Source organism: Humulus lupulus, chromosome 1, assembly GCF_963169125.1.
Source record: "Humulus lupulus chromosome 1, drHumLupu1.1, whole genome shotgun sequence".
NCBI lineage: Eukaryota > Viridiplantae > Streptophyta > Magnoliopsida > Rosales > Cannabaceae > Humulus > Humulus lupulus.
The window spans coordinates 80228817-80243406 of NC_084793.1; positions in this window are offsets into that span (position 1 = coordinate 80228817).

Here is a 14590-nt window from a genome sequence, read left to right on the forward strand (position 1 = left end):
AAAAGTAAGTTTGGAAAGAGAGTCATATCACCCTCTTCAGCTCCCCCTCAGCAGCCAGCTACGTCATATGGAAGACCCCCATTACTATCTAATCAGTCTAAGTCTACGTACTTTATTGCAGCTTCTTTGTCTTTGCCAAGCTGGGGGTGGTGGCAACTTTGGAGTTGCCATGCTCAGCAGGCTCCTGGAGGACAACTCCAGCCGAACTTCTGGTTCGGTGAGCCATGCAAGGTTTGGACGGGAGGATTAATGCTCTAGTTTGCTTCTTGGCGAGTGGTGAATTAGATGATTTAGAAATAGAGGAGGTATTCGTGGGCAATTGTTTTTCAGGGGTGGCATTCTTGGTCCTTGTCTTGGGGTTAGGGTAGAGCCCAACGGATATAAGTTTTTCTGCAGTAGTCAAGGCCACCAGATCCTTGTCGCTGGGATCCATAGTAGCTAGTTTTCTAGCCCTTGTCTCCATTTCCTTAATGGGGGCCTGCCAGCTAAAAGGACTGTTGCGACGAAATGAAAAGTGATTGGTGGCAATGTTATCCGTGACAAAGTACTGACTAGAGCACTCCCCAACTTTGGAGATGCCCTCAGTGTTCGACTGTCAAAATATTGGAGTCTCGATGGCTGAAATAGAAATACCCTGACCTGCCTTGGCAAGGACTGGATTTGAGATCAAAGAGATAATTTATTTCATGAGCGGTAGGTACCGGTCAGTCTAAGGATTGGTACAAAACATAAAGGGCTGATAGAAATCTGATGCCTTTAGGGCTAATCTGGGTAGGACAAAGCCCAAAGTAATTTGCCACACTTTGAAAGTATGGCAGAAGAGGAAGGGTGGCACCTGCGTTCATATGATATCTGCTCTAGGCACAGAATTGATCCCCGTGGTTTTCAACCGTTTGTACAGCTACGGGTTAGAAGATGGAAACATCTCCGAGGTGGAAATGCTCCCTGATATTTTCCAACTGTTTATTAGAGATTGTGCTCTTAGGAGTTACATATAGAGGGGCATCTTCTACCCCTTAGGTCGGATTCAGGACGGCCTCGGTATATATCTCTGTGACATATTCCTCCTTTTTCCCAAAAGAGCTTGACTCTTCCTCAACAGATGGGACCCTCTGTTTAGCCCCAGTGGTGGCACAGCGCGCCACATGGGGATCTTCTTCTTTGGTACCTCGGTTAATGTGTTTCATATGGGCCATCAATTTCTAATGGTGTCTTGAAACACGGTTTAGTGATCACCTCCCTTCTACGCAAACAAGAAAAAGGGAAGGGTGAGGCGAGTACACCGAACAGTGTTGGTCGGTAGAAGTTTGCAGATTATACCGACCAGCCTAGGCCAAACACAGAGTAGCATGATGAACCAGGAATAGATCAAATGGAAAACAAGAAAACTCAAGAAAGTGGAAGATTTTCCCCAAAAAAAGTTTTTTGAGTGGTATTCTTTGTGTCCTTCAAGAACGCCAAGTGTAAATCAACAAAAAGGGGATGTTAAAACACAATTTTTACAAAATCAAAGGTTCAAATAAATTACCCATTCCAAGAACTACCCAAAAAATCCATTCAAACCTAGATTCCAACAACACATAAATGCCACCCAAGGTTACAGTAAAGAACGCAAACAGAGAAAAAGGAAAACATTTTCTCACACACAATGCTAAGTGAAATAGAGAATTCTGGAAAACTTACTTGCTCCAATAGTACAGCGTCGGAGACGAGTTTGTAGTGCGAAGGCTGTGAGACATAGGAATCGGAATACAAGTTGGCTCTTTTGGACAGATTGGAAAGTGGAGATTTAGAATTTTCCAGGTCGGCTCTGGTTTGTTTGAAGCAAAGAAGAAAGGAAAGGAAAGGGCACCCCTATTTATAAGCAAGAAGAAGTGAGCTCTGACCTGAAGGAATTTAATGCCTCTGTCCAATCAGCAGTCCCCTCGGTCATTGCAGGCACATCCCCCCAGACACGTCAGCACGCACACACGACTCTCCAATCACCTCACCTCAACCGCCAAATACGGCAGTCGCTCTTCGATAACTGTGCGGTACACTAAATGGAGGGCCATTATGATGCCTTATGATTTCCAAAAAGTGGTGGGAAAAACTGAAAGGTCATTTTCTGGGAACACAAAGGCTATTGACTACACCAAGTGTTATGCCCCGTAACAAGGGGTGTGTACCCCTGACCAGACTAGATGGGGTGACCTCCAGAAGGATGTCTCCATGCTGCTTAGCACCACTGCAAACTTGGGGGGCAAATGTTATCCCAAAAATTGGCATATCTGACGTGGCACTGAATTTGGACATGTGGAGCAAACTGGGCAGACCCCCAAACAAGTTGGTCAATATATACCTGTAGGGAATACGAACAAGTTACTGCTTGGCATGCTATAGGCACACCTGCTTGGCAGGACCCCTAGATACTTGATGGATGGTATGATGAGCAAATATACCTGCTCGGATGAAACTCGTTACACTCTCCATTGGAACTCTGTGAGAATTGCCCAATCACCCGCAAAGAGTGCCTAACAGCCCTAAAGACTTGGTCAAACCTCCTAACAAATAAGACTGTAACTACCCACGAGAAAAAAGGGATATTTCCCTATCAGTTACGATCAGGCATAGCCCTGGGGCGAGGCAAACAGTATAAATACGAAGCCTCCACCACAGTGGAGGGGGTTAAGAAAAATAGCCTACCAACCAGCATTAGGAACATACCGAGGAGTTTGGCTCAGTACCTAGCAATGATTCTGCCATACTGTATTGTCTTTTACACATAGAAACCAACTTGTAATCCTTTGTGATCTTGTGTAAATCTTCAAGATTAATTCAAAACTAGGAGGAAATAGGTCATTACCAATCCTTGGGGCCGAACCTCTATAAATCCTGGTGTTCTTTATTATTTATTGCTCATTATTACTAGGTTCTTGACTCACTTATTGTTCATTGATAGCCTAATTTAATGCTCTCGAATTAATTATTTTGACTACGCGTCAGTTGGCTTAAAAACCAATCAACAATGTGATTATGGCATGGCCTAAATGTTGAATATAGAATTGATCAGAGTCCGAGCCTCTGTAAATGTGCATGATTATTAATATGCTTATGATTCTGAATTTTTGAACAGGAACATGAATAGGGCATGAACGCCTGAGTATGATTATGATTATTGATTAAGCATGTTGAATGCTTTGTATCTGGATATTTGACATATGATATATGCCTGTTTGCATTATCTTATTGAAAAAGGCTTGACTTATTAGTCAAGGATGGCAATAGAGCACTGAGCGCTGGTCGTTATGGTTATGCTTAACTAAGAGCGCATCATACGCTTGACCGATCTATTAATCTGGGAAAACTCAGTGTCGTGTACGCTAGATCAGCTCCAAAGCTAGTTATACAATGGATAGGGCTAAGGGACCCAAGGTGACTTATTAGTCTCATATCCTAGCATTGACTATTAGTCAAGGATGGCATTAGCACGTGGATTTCTGGTCATAAAGCATTGACTTATTAGTCAAGGATGGCATTAGCACAGTGAGTGTTAGTCGTAAAGCATGACTTATTAGTCAAGGACGGCATTAGCACGGTGAGTGCCAGTTGTAAAGCATTGACTTATTAGTCAAGGACAGCATTAGCACGCTGAGTGCTGGTTGTAAGGCATTGACTTATTAGTCAAGCATGGCAATAGCGCGGAGCGCTGGTCCATATGGTTTAGTTTAACCAGGAGCGCATTATACACTTGATAAACCTATGGGTCGGAGATAACTAAAGCGCCAGGTACGCTTGGCCAGTTCCAAGATTGATTATACAGAGGACAGGGCAAAGGGCCCCAAGGTGACTCATTAGTCCCATATCCTAGGGCGTTGAGCCAGTATGATTTCATAATCATGTATTTTTGGGCATTGGACCCCAATATGATTTATTGATCATTTATCTAGGGAAATTGGTCCCTTATGACATTGTAGTCATTTATAAGAATGGTATGCATGCATGAGTAGGGTTATTACTGCTAGGCATGCTTGTTATGAATTGGATATATGTTTTTAACTGCTTATGAGCATGTTTAAGTTTTCTTGTTGAGCCTTGGCTCACGGGTGTTATGTAGTGTATGTAAAGGGAATCGAAAGTTGGACCATCCTTGAGTTGGAGAGCTTAGGTGACAATGTGTACATATGCAGCTGCTTGACCACCACGACTGAGGGCTTAAAGAGTGTTACACCCAAATTTCAAGAATAGATGTTTTTGATCTTGAAAGTTAGGCTCGTAAGGTGCAAGCTCGAGACTAGCAAAGTTATCATGTGATCAGCAAGTCAAAGACAACCTCGCTGAGCAGCAAATGTGACAACGTCGGAATTGGACAGGGCGATTCAAGCTCGAATATTGTGAGCTCGAAGAAGATGGTTTCGTCAACATTACTTGTCAACAATAGAGGCAAACCGAGGTTACGAGCTCATGATGCGTGAATGACCTTGAAGGTGTATGAGTCAAATGCCTACGCTCGTAAATTGTGTGTGTACATATTTATTGTTGTAAAATCCCTACATTTAAGGGAATTGATGTAATCTGTTACTGATCCCAAATATCATGGGATATAACCACGTGCGTAGTAACTAATACATTTAATAGCATTTATTTTAATTGATTTGTATTATATCAACCCGATTTCTGTGGGAAGATATTTGGTAAACCACTCTATAAATTGAGTGAAACCATTCATTTGGAAAAAAAACCGATACTGGGAAAAATCTATACAGTTGCTTCCAAAAAACCATCAGAGAATTCCAAGAAGTTAATAACACAGACTCGTGGACTAGGCAAATTTTAACTGTTGAACCACGTAAAAAATCGTGTCTATATTATTTGTTTCCTCTGGTATTTTTAGTTTAATTGCTCTTATTTTCTAAGTTGATGAAAAACGGCGCCAACAGTTTGGTGCTTTCATTGAGAGCTATTAAACAAGACGTGAGCCTGTTTAATCAGAAAAGCCTCTCGAATCATCAATGGCTGCTGTGAGTAACCCCAGTACGGATGAGCGACCAATGTCCAATATACCTGAGGAGTAGATTCCTCATGTTGAAGATTACCCACGACAGCCTAGAAAGCAGTCCATGGTGAATCCAAATCCTAAAGAAAGGAGCGATTCATCAAACTCTCGAGGGCCCCCTGCCCCCAGGCCTAACGAGGATATGTATTACAATCCTGAAAGATATGTTCGAATTATGGAACTTGAAAATCGCCAACTACACAAACAGTTGGCAAAAGCAACAAAGCGCAACGAAGAGTTAGCCAAACAGGCTGCTGATGCCAAGGCACCTCTTCGGAGGCCTAGGGGATGTCCTCGTGGGAGTACAGCCGCAAGGGGGGTGGAGCAGGTGCCACCACCAGCATCCCAGCCAGTTCAGCCAAGGCCCCAGAGGAGTAACCGGGCTAAGGATACTGCCAACCCAACTACAGAAGCACAGAGAGGAACGGGAAATAACCGAGCCTCCTCAGCGGCTCGAAACCCGAATCCTGATGCTGCGCAAAACAACCTGGAGCCTGACTAGGGAAATTCGGGACCATCTAGGCCCGACAATGGGAGAAAGCCACCGTAACCCATAAGACACCCACCATCGCCAATAAGGCACCCCTCGCCAGTCCAGGAGGTTCCACGACCTGCACATCGAGATGGAAATCGACGGGCTAAACATGGATAGGGGAATGAAAGAGAATCTACTCGAGATCGCAGGGCTCCTCAGCCTACGGGAAGCCAAATGTTAAGATCACAAACTGCTGGGACAAGGAGGCCAGTAGGGGACCCACCTCGTAATTTTCGAGCTACGATTATGTAAGTGAAAGCTCAGATTACACTCAGTCCATGAGCATTTACAACACGGAACCGAGGCATACGGGGAATCGAGGGAATCACCCTGATCTGCGGGAACACTTAAACCACAATCAGGGTCGAGACAATCCCCCGAACCCAGATCTGCGAGACCATCTGAATGATCGCAAACAGTCAGCGTATAGCCCTGTATCGAGACAGGGAGCTGGAGTTTTTATTAACGATAACCAGCCCCCTCAAGTCCAGAATTGACCTCTAGTGGATTTAGTCCAAGAAAATATTGAACAACTAGAAAGAGCACTCATGCTCTTATAGGACGAGCGTAGCAGGGACAAGGCTGAAGAGTCTGATGCAGAGCTCGAGCCTTTTGCCCCACATATCTCCAACACCCTGTCCTCAAGGATTCAGGATACCTCATGTCCCACCATTTGATGGAAACTCAAATCCCTATAGCCATCTGAGCACGTTCAACACCATTATGCGAGCCAACAATGTTGGTTATGAGCTCAAGTGTATGTTGTTCCCAACCACGCTTACAGGACCAGCAAAAAACTAGTTTGAGAAGTTCAAAAGGCATTCGATCGCATCTTGGGATCAATTGTCTAGGGACTTTCAGAAATAATTTAAGGCTATGGTTGGCATCAAGGCCTCGTCCTCGGCCTTAACCAACGTTCGACAACAACAAAACGAGTTGCTAAAACGTTACCTCATGAGGTTTAACATAGAAGTGGCCCGAGCTCGAGAAGTTGACGATAGTGGTCACCTGATGGCGGTTAGAGCAGGTGTACTGCTGGGAAGTTCCCTCTGGGTAGACTACAAAGGAAACTTGTCAGGTCTTTAATCGAGTTCAATCAAAGGGCCCAAAGGTTTGTCAATGTAGAAGAGGCGAGGTCAACGCTGAACATGACCTCTCAGCCCGTAAATACAACGACAAACATAAACTCTACCTCGACCTCGGCAGACCCCTCAGCTTCGAAACCCCCTGGGGATAACCCTTCTAAAATGAAGAAAAATGAAGGGAATAACCCTGAGGCAGATGGAGGGAAGAAGAAGAAAGGGAACAGATATTTCTCCGTATACAAGGTGTATACCGAGCTCAACGAGTCTCGGGAGAATATCTACCTGGGTAATGAAAACCAGGTCCCGTCCAGACGACCTGACCCCATGAGGAACCAAAAGGCAAAGAGAGATTCAAATAAATACTATAGATTTCATCGGGATATCGGACATACAACCGATGAGTGTCGACAGTTGAAAGACAAGATCGAAGGTTTGATCTCGAGGGGTTATTTCGAAAAGTACGTCAGAAACTGAAATCCCAATCAAGCTTCCACAAGCCAAAGAGCAATAGTTGCACAACCTTCTCGGGAGCATGAGCGACCCCCTCCGATTGATGGAGAAGATGTAATAACCATCTCGGGGGGACCTCATATCGCAGATTTGGGCAAGAATGCCCAAAAGAGATATGTAAATGAGCTCAAGACAGGCGACGAGTCTCGCTACGAACCCGAATCACGAACTCCGAAACAACAAAGGGTTGAGACTCAACCCATAACCTTTACTAAAGAGGACGTGTCACACGTCTAGTTTCCCCATAACGACCCCTGGTCATAACCCTCCAACTCGCAAACAAGAGGGTATGCTGAGTCTTGATTGATAACGAGAGCTCGGTGAATATCCTTTATAAAGCCACTCTAGAAAAGATGGGACTCGCACTTCGCGATCTAAAAGCTTGTGCAACCACACTGTACGGTTTTTCAGGAGAAGGGATTGCATGTATGGGATCCATTGAACTCCCCGTGACCTTGGGAGACTATCCAGCCTCAGTAACCAAGATGATGGAGTTTGTCCTGGTGGACCTCCCATCGGCCTACAATGTACTTCTCGGGAGACCCGCCCTAGTTGGGCTGGGGGCACTGTCATCTATTAGGCACCTGGCCATCAAGTTCCCAACTTCTAGTGGCATCGGGACACTGAAAGGGGACCAGCTTGCAGGAAGAGAATGCTACAACATCTCCATAAAGGGAAAGAAACAAACAAGTGCGCAGGCACTTGTAATTATGCAGAACAAGGATGGGACGGTCTTCGAGATAGATGAAGAGATCGACCCCAGAATAGAAAAAAAGGCGAACCTCAAACCTCTAGAAGAGCTTGAGGAGGTCAGGCTTGAAGAAATAGACCCCACAAAGATAGTAAAGGTGGGTATGAATCTTTTTGAAGAAGAGAAATAGAAATTAATCTACTTCTTAAAAGAAAACCAGGATGTATTCGCATGGTCACACTCGGACATGCCATGAATTTTTCTCCTTACCTCAAGTTGATCAGCTTGTAGATGCCACTGTAGGTCATGGCATCATGTCGCTCATGGATGCTTATTCTGGATATATCAGATCGCCATGCACGCGCCGGACCAAGAGCATATGAGGTTTGTAACTGATAAAGGGCCATACTGCTACAATGTCATGCCTTTCGGGCTCAAAAATGTTGGAGCAACGTACCAAAGGCTGGTGAACAGAATGTTCACCGAGCAGATAGGTAATAACATGGAAGTTTATGTTGACGACATGCTGGTCAAGTCCAAACATAACAATAACCATGTGGATGTTCTCGCAGAATGCTTTACTGTACTACGGAAATATAACATGAAACTCAACCCACAAAAATGCTCTTTTGGAGTATCTTCGGAAAGTTTTTGGAATTCATAATGAATGCACGGGGAATAGAGTTTAATCCAGACAAGATCAAGGCATTGATTGATATGCCCTCACCTCGAAAACATAAGGATGTCAAGAGTTTAACTAGATGAATGGCGGCACTAAGTAGGTTTGTTTCAAAATCTACAGACTGCTGTCTTCCTTTTTCAACCTTTTGAGAGGGGGAAAAAAGTTCGAGTGGTCAGAGGAATGAAAGCTTGCATTCTAGGACCTAAAGAAACATCTCGCCGAACCACCAGTCTTGTCAAAGCCTATCACAGGAGAAGTATTGTACTTGTACCTTGCTACCACCGAGCACGCCATTAGTGTCGTGATCGTTCGAGAAGACAAGAAGGTACAAAAACCAGTGTACTATGTCAGCAAAAGGTTACTGGGGGCAGAATCAAGATACCCTTTAATGGAAAAACTGGCTCTCAGCCTGATCCACTCATCTCAAAAGCTCTGACCTTATTTCCAAGCACACCCTATTCATCACACCCTATTCATGTGTTAACTGACCAACCACTACGACAAGTTCTATCTAAACTAGAAGCCTTTGGAAGATTGTTAAAGTGGGTTGTCGAACTCGGACAATTCAAGATCACATATCACCCGAGAACGACCATAAAGGGATAGGCTCTGGCAGATTTCATTGTAGAGTGTAATGGAGTGCCTAACGATGAAGTTGTAACCCCAGCCCGTGAGTTGTAGAAACTTTATGTTGACGGATCATCCAACGAAAATGGATCGGGGGCAGGCATCATACTGATCACTCCAGTAGGAAGTCAATTTCATTCCGCTTTAAGGTTCAACTTCGAAGCATCGAATAACGAAGCTGAATACGAAGCGTTATTGGCAGGAATTCGAATAGCCAAGGAACTCAAAGCAAAGGCTATACACTACTATAGTGATTCACAGCTGGTGGTCAACCAAATTTTAGGGGAATATCAAGCTTGTGGCATAAAGATGGCTGCGTATCTAGAGAAAGCCAAGGCTGCGCTCGGATAGTTCGAGTTCTACGCTATAGAGCAAGTTCCCCGAGAACAAAATTCAATGCAGACGTGCTAGCCAGGCTCGCCACAACCAGCGAAGCTGATTCATTGAACGTGGTCCCGGTAGAATTTCTATCGACCCCAAGTATCAGCGAGCCTGAAGAAGGCGACGTATGCATGGTAGATTCTCAACCCACCTGGATGAACCTAATAGTCGACTACCTCGAGACCAGAATTATTCCAGCAGAACAGAACGAGGCTCAGAAACTGATGTGTCAGATCCTAAGATATACTATTGTGGAAGGAAGGTTGTATCAAAGAGGGTATTCTATGCCACTGCTCCGATGTGTAACTCCACCCGAGACAAGAAAAATCCTTGAATAAATCCATGAAGGATTTTGTGGAGATCACACTAGGGGGCATAGTCTATCCAAAAAGGTGATGAGACAGGGATATTTCTGGCCCACAGTCAAGGCAGACGCATTCAAATATGTCAAGAGATGTGATAAGTGTCAGTGATTTGCTTCAATTCCACGAGCTCCACCCATCAAGCTAACCATGCTGACCTCCCCATGGCCATTTGCGGTGTGGGGAATCGATCTTATAGGCTCGCTACCAATAGAATAAGGTGGAGTGAAGTATTCTATGGTCGCGGTCGATTATTTCACGAAATGGACCGAGGCCGAACCCCTGGCTACAATTACCTCGAAAAAAAAATTAGACTTTGTGGTAAAAAAAAATCATCTACCGATACGGAATGCCCAGAAAGATAGTGTCAGACAATGGTACCTAGTTTGACAGTGACTTGTTTACCCATTTCTGCAAAAAGAATGGGATAATAAAAAGCTTCTCCTCCATCGCCCATCCCCAATCAACTGGCCAGGTCAAAGCAGTCAACAAAACCCTTAAAAGCTCCATAAAGAAAAGGTTGGATAAGGCTAAAGGAAGGTGGCCCGAGGAGTTACCCCAAGTTTTGTGGGCCTATCGAACCACAGCTCGAACTTTGACAGGACATACTCCCTTCTCCCTAGCATATGGATGCGAGGCCATGTTGCCGATTGAAGTCGAAATACCTACAATAAGGAGCCATGCCTACAATCAGGCCTCGAACCAATCCCAGCTCGAAGAAAGTCTAGATCTTATTGAAGAAAGACGAAATGAAGCTCAACTGAAAAACGTCATATATCAGCAACGAGCTACCTGATATTTCAATAAAAAGGTTTGAGATAGAAAATTTGGATTGGGAGACTTGGTATTAAGACGTGTATTTCTGGCTACAAGGGACCCGTCTGCTGGGGTACTCGGACCTAACTGGGAAGGACCTTACCAGATCGAGTCTATTATCCGACCTAGGGTTTATAAATTGGTGAGATTGAACGGTGAGTTGGTACCGTGAGCTTGGAATGGTGAACATCTATGACCTTACTATCAATAGTGTAGGATAAAGTTTTATTGTAACTAAGCTTGTTTATTTTTCAGACTTTTTATTAATAAAGTGTTGAAATTTGCTCAAAAGTTATTCTCCTTATTCAATGCTGTATTTTTTGCAAACTCTCTTAATTCAATAACCTATGGTCACACTCATAGGATACTAAGGGGGAATCAATGGTATACAATAATACCATAAGTTTGAAAAAATAACATAGAATAAAAATGTTTGGATCATTAACCTGACATAGAAATTATAAGTGTTTGGATTATAACCAGATACGCGAGCTAAGATGATCTGGACATAACCAAATTATCAAAATTATAAGTGCCTAAATATAACCAGATACGCGAGCTGAGATGATTTGGACATAACCAGATTATCAAAATTATAAGTGTCTGGATATAACCATATACGCGAGCTAAGATGATCTGGACATAACCAGATTATCAAAATTACAAGTGTATGGATTACAAACCAGACATGAGCTAAATAAGTTTGGAACAAACCAGCTAAAACTAATCCACAGAAAGTTAGAATATAAATAAACCTACTTTGAGTTAAGTCAAGTTCGAGGCTGGAATATTTTGCAAAAAAGATAGTTTTGACCTCACAACCTTGGGGAACTACTCGAGGAAGAGGAAAAGTGACTATAAAAGCAAGATATAACTAAACTACTAATCTTACATGCCATATAAGCACTTTCAAGTGCATGGTAAAAGTAAGGTTCAACCTTGACAAATAACAAGATCGGACATGGATACATGGAGTAAAATGTGCATGAATGCATTGAAACTCAAGCTTAAATCCAACAGATGTGTTTGTACGAATAAACAAACATAAAAGCAAATCTTTAATATAAGATGCTTGAAATATTTCGACCTAGAAATGTAAAGCAAAAATATTAGAGTAAAAGCTTAATGTAAAATGAAGTGTATAAAGGTTTTCGAGCAAAGAAAATCATATACATAAAGATTAAAATTACTATTCGAACAAGTATAAAATAGCCCTAAAGTGAGCTATAAATTTTCTTTGCCCCATGGGCTTAAATAAAAGGGGGGGGGGGGGGGGGGGGGGGGGGTTACAAAAAACTTAATGGGACGCAGCCCATGACCTCGCTTTTATGAAGCAGGTGCATCCTCCTTAGCAGCATCAGGCTTCTCCACCGCCTTTTCGGCCTCCTCCTTGGTGTCCTCCTCGTCCAGCTGAGCCTGTCACTGCTCAACTCATCTTCGAGAGTGTCTTCAAAGCTAGTATTGAGATTAGCATTGTTGGCCCAGATTCAGTACATGGCCATATCAACAGGATGATCTTTCTTCTGCTTGAACTCCTCAAGAAGGAGAGCCTTCTCACCCTCGATTATATCAAAGGTGGCCTTCTTCTCCTCCTCAAGCTTGGCATACAACTCTTCAAGCTCCTTGATTCTGGAGTCCCTCTCCTTGATCTTAGAATCCTTAGCCTCCAGCTTTGACTCAAGCTCAGACTTCGTGGCCTTAAACTCATCTACGAGCTTTATCTAGAGGTTCCTCACTTCCTGAGCATAGGACAAGCTCGATTGGACTTTGTTGTTCAGCTTGTAGTTAAGCTGAGCAAACGCGACAAGAGCCTATACACAAACAAAATGGGTTAGAACACATACATAATAAATCCAAATGGGCAGCATGACAGAGTAAAAAGAATTACTGAAGTGATGAGCTCGCTACCCTTGTCATAAAGGGTGTTGCTATCTTGGAAAGAGGTGAGGAATTTCCATTGAGGGGCACCAAGGTTGCTGAAACTTTGGCCAATTCGGGACAGTACGTCCGAGCCCAGATTGGCTCCATGTGTCCCCGCGGCATTGTCGATCACATACTCAGGGGTATGGGTCGATATCGACAACAAGCGTTCCCGAGTGGGAACTAGCTTCTTTGGAGCCGGAGTGGTCTGTTGAGAAGTTTGAATGGCAGGAGGAGGCGGGGGGAGCAAGATCTCGGTGGAGACTTTGACCTCGGGATTCAGATTAGCAGCTTGGCTCGGGTCGTGTGTGTCGGAGGCAGGAGGTGTCACCTCGGATTTCTTCAGAATCTTGGAGGGGCGCCCTGACCTCTGTGAGGCCCTCGGGCGATTACTTTACTTAGCTCCAGAGTGGTGGCTGACCACATTATCAATATCAAACTCCATGTCACCTGTAGATACATAATTTACACATTGTGATCGAGCCTAAAATACAAAAGAAACAAGGCTAAAGTTAAAAGAAACCTAACTAGAACTCTCCCTCGAGCTTGTGCTCGGCTACCAAGTAATCCCCCTATCTTCAGAGGAGGCTGGGGAAGTCCCTTCCCTATACATAGGTGATAGCCTCGAAAGGTCTCTATAATCATTAATACCATACTGAACGACGATCCCATCCCAGACTTTGTTTAAACTATACATAGTTTGGAACTGGCCTAACCAACTATCGAACCTATGTACCCTATAATCTACCCAGGACCAAACATGAAAGTTATCCCTGGGATCCGGGAATAAGATCAAGGTATTGGGCTTATGCTTAAGCATAGATGAGGACTACATATCCGAGCTAAGTATAATTTTACCTCCACCACTCGAGCTCGAAGCCTCATCTTGGGCTACATTTCCCAAGCAAGGGCGATTAGGACGGTGAGCCACTAGGGAGCGGACCTGTGAGCTCGATGACCTCTGTCTCAGAGGAAGCTTTTTAGTGGGAAGAGGCACATGCTCCCAGTTCAAGTACTTGCAATAAGCGACATCATCGGTCGACTGATCTCGCTCCAAGAGGCTACAAGCTCGAAGCTTTTCTTCATGAAGAAGATAAGACAGGGAGCGCCGACCATACGGCAGTTGGAGCAGAGCCTTCTTATTCTCCACCATTGACTCTGAGGGTGTGGGACGGTGATAGTTGGCTAAATAAATGGATACATATTATTATTTTGAGTTTAGTCATTAATCGAGCAAGAAAGGAATGAGTATGTGAACTTACGAATTCGTTGGAAGGAGTAGAATTTTGAAGGAGCAAGGTCGTCCGTCCAGAATAAGGCCAGCTTGAAGTTCGGAGGATGGTTCGGCATATCCTCTAAGATCTTCTTCTCCTTTGGGTAGCTCGATAGATAGTAGAAGCCATCCCCTCCCCGAGCTCGAGGGGGGATGCTTTTCAGGCAAAAGAGATATAGAATCTCTCTTGGTGAGAATCCTTCCCACATCAGCTCGTGGTATAGCGACCTGAGGGCAGATAGAACCCTGTATGAGTTGGTCTGAAGTTGTAAGGGGGTGAGCCCGACAAAATCTTGAAAATCCTTAAAAAAGGATTTCAGGGGAAGAAGGGCTCCCACCTTCATATGCTCGCAGCTCCAGGCTGCGAGCTTGATCTTACTGTCGGGGTTACCATCACCTGGGGCATAGCAGCTCCACTCGTTTGGGGTCGCAGGGCGACACATCAGTGTGCCAGAGAGTTTCAGGCCATGGCGAGCTAGGATCTCAAAGATTTGGCCCGTCGAAGTGACCGAGCTCCAATAATGCTCGGCCTCGAAGAATTCCTCCCTAGAGGTAGGAATGGTAGCAACTTGTGAGCTAGAAGGGTGGTTTGAAGAGTCATCCATCAGTGACAAAGCAAGTACACTAGGCTCGAAAGTAACGGTGACTTTGAGTTTAGGAACAAGCAAAATGG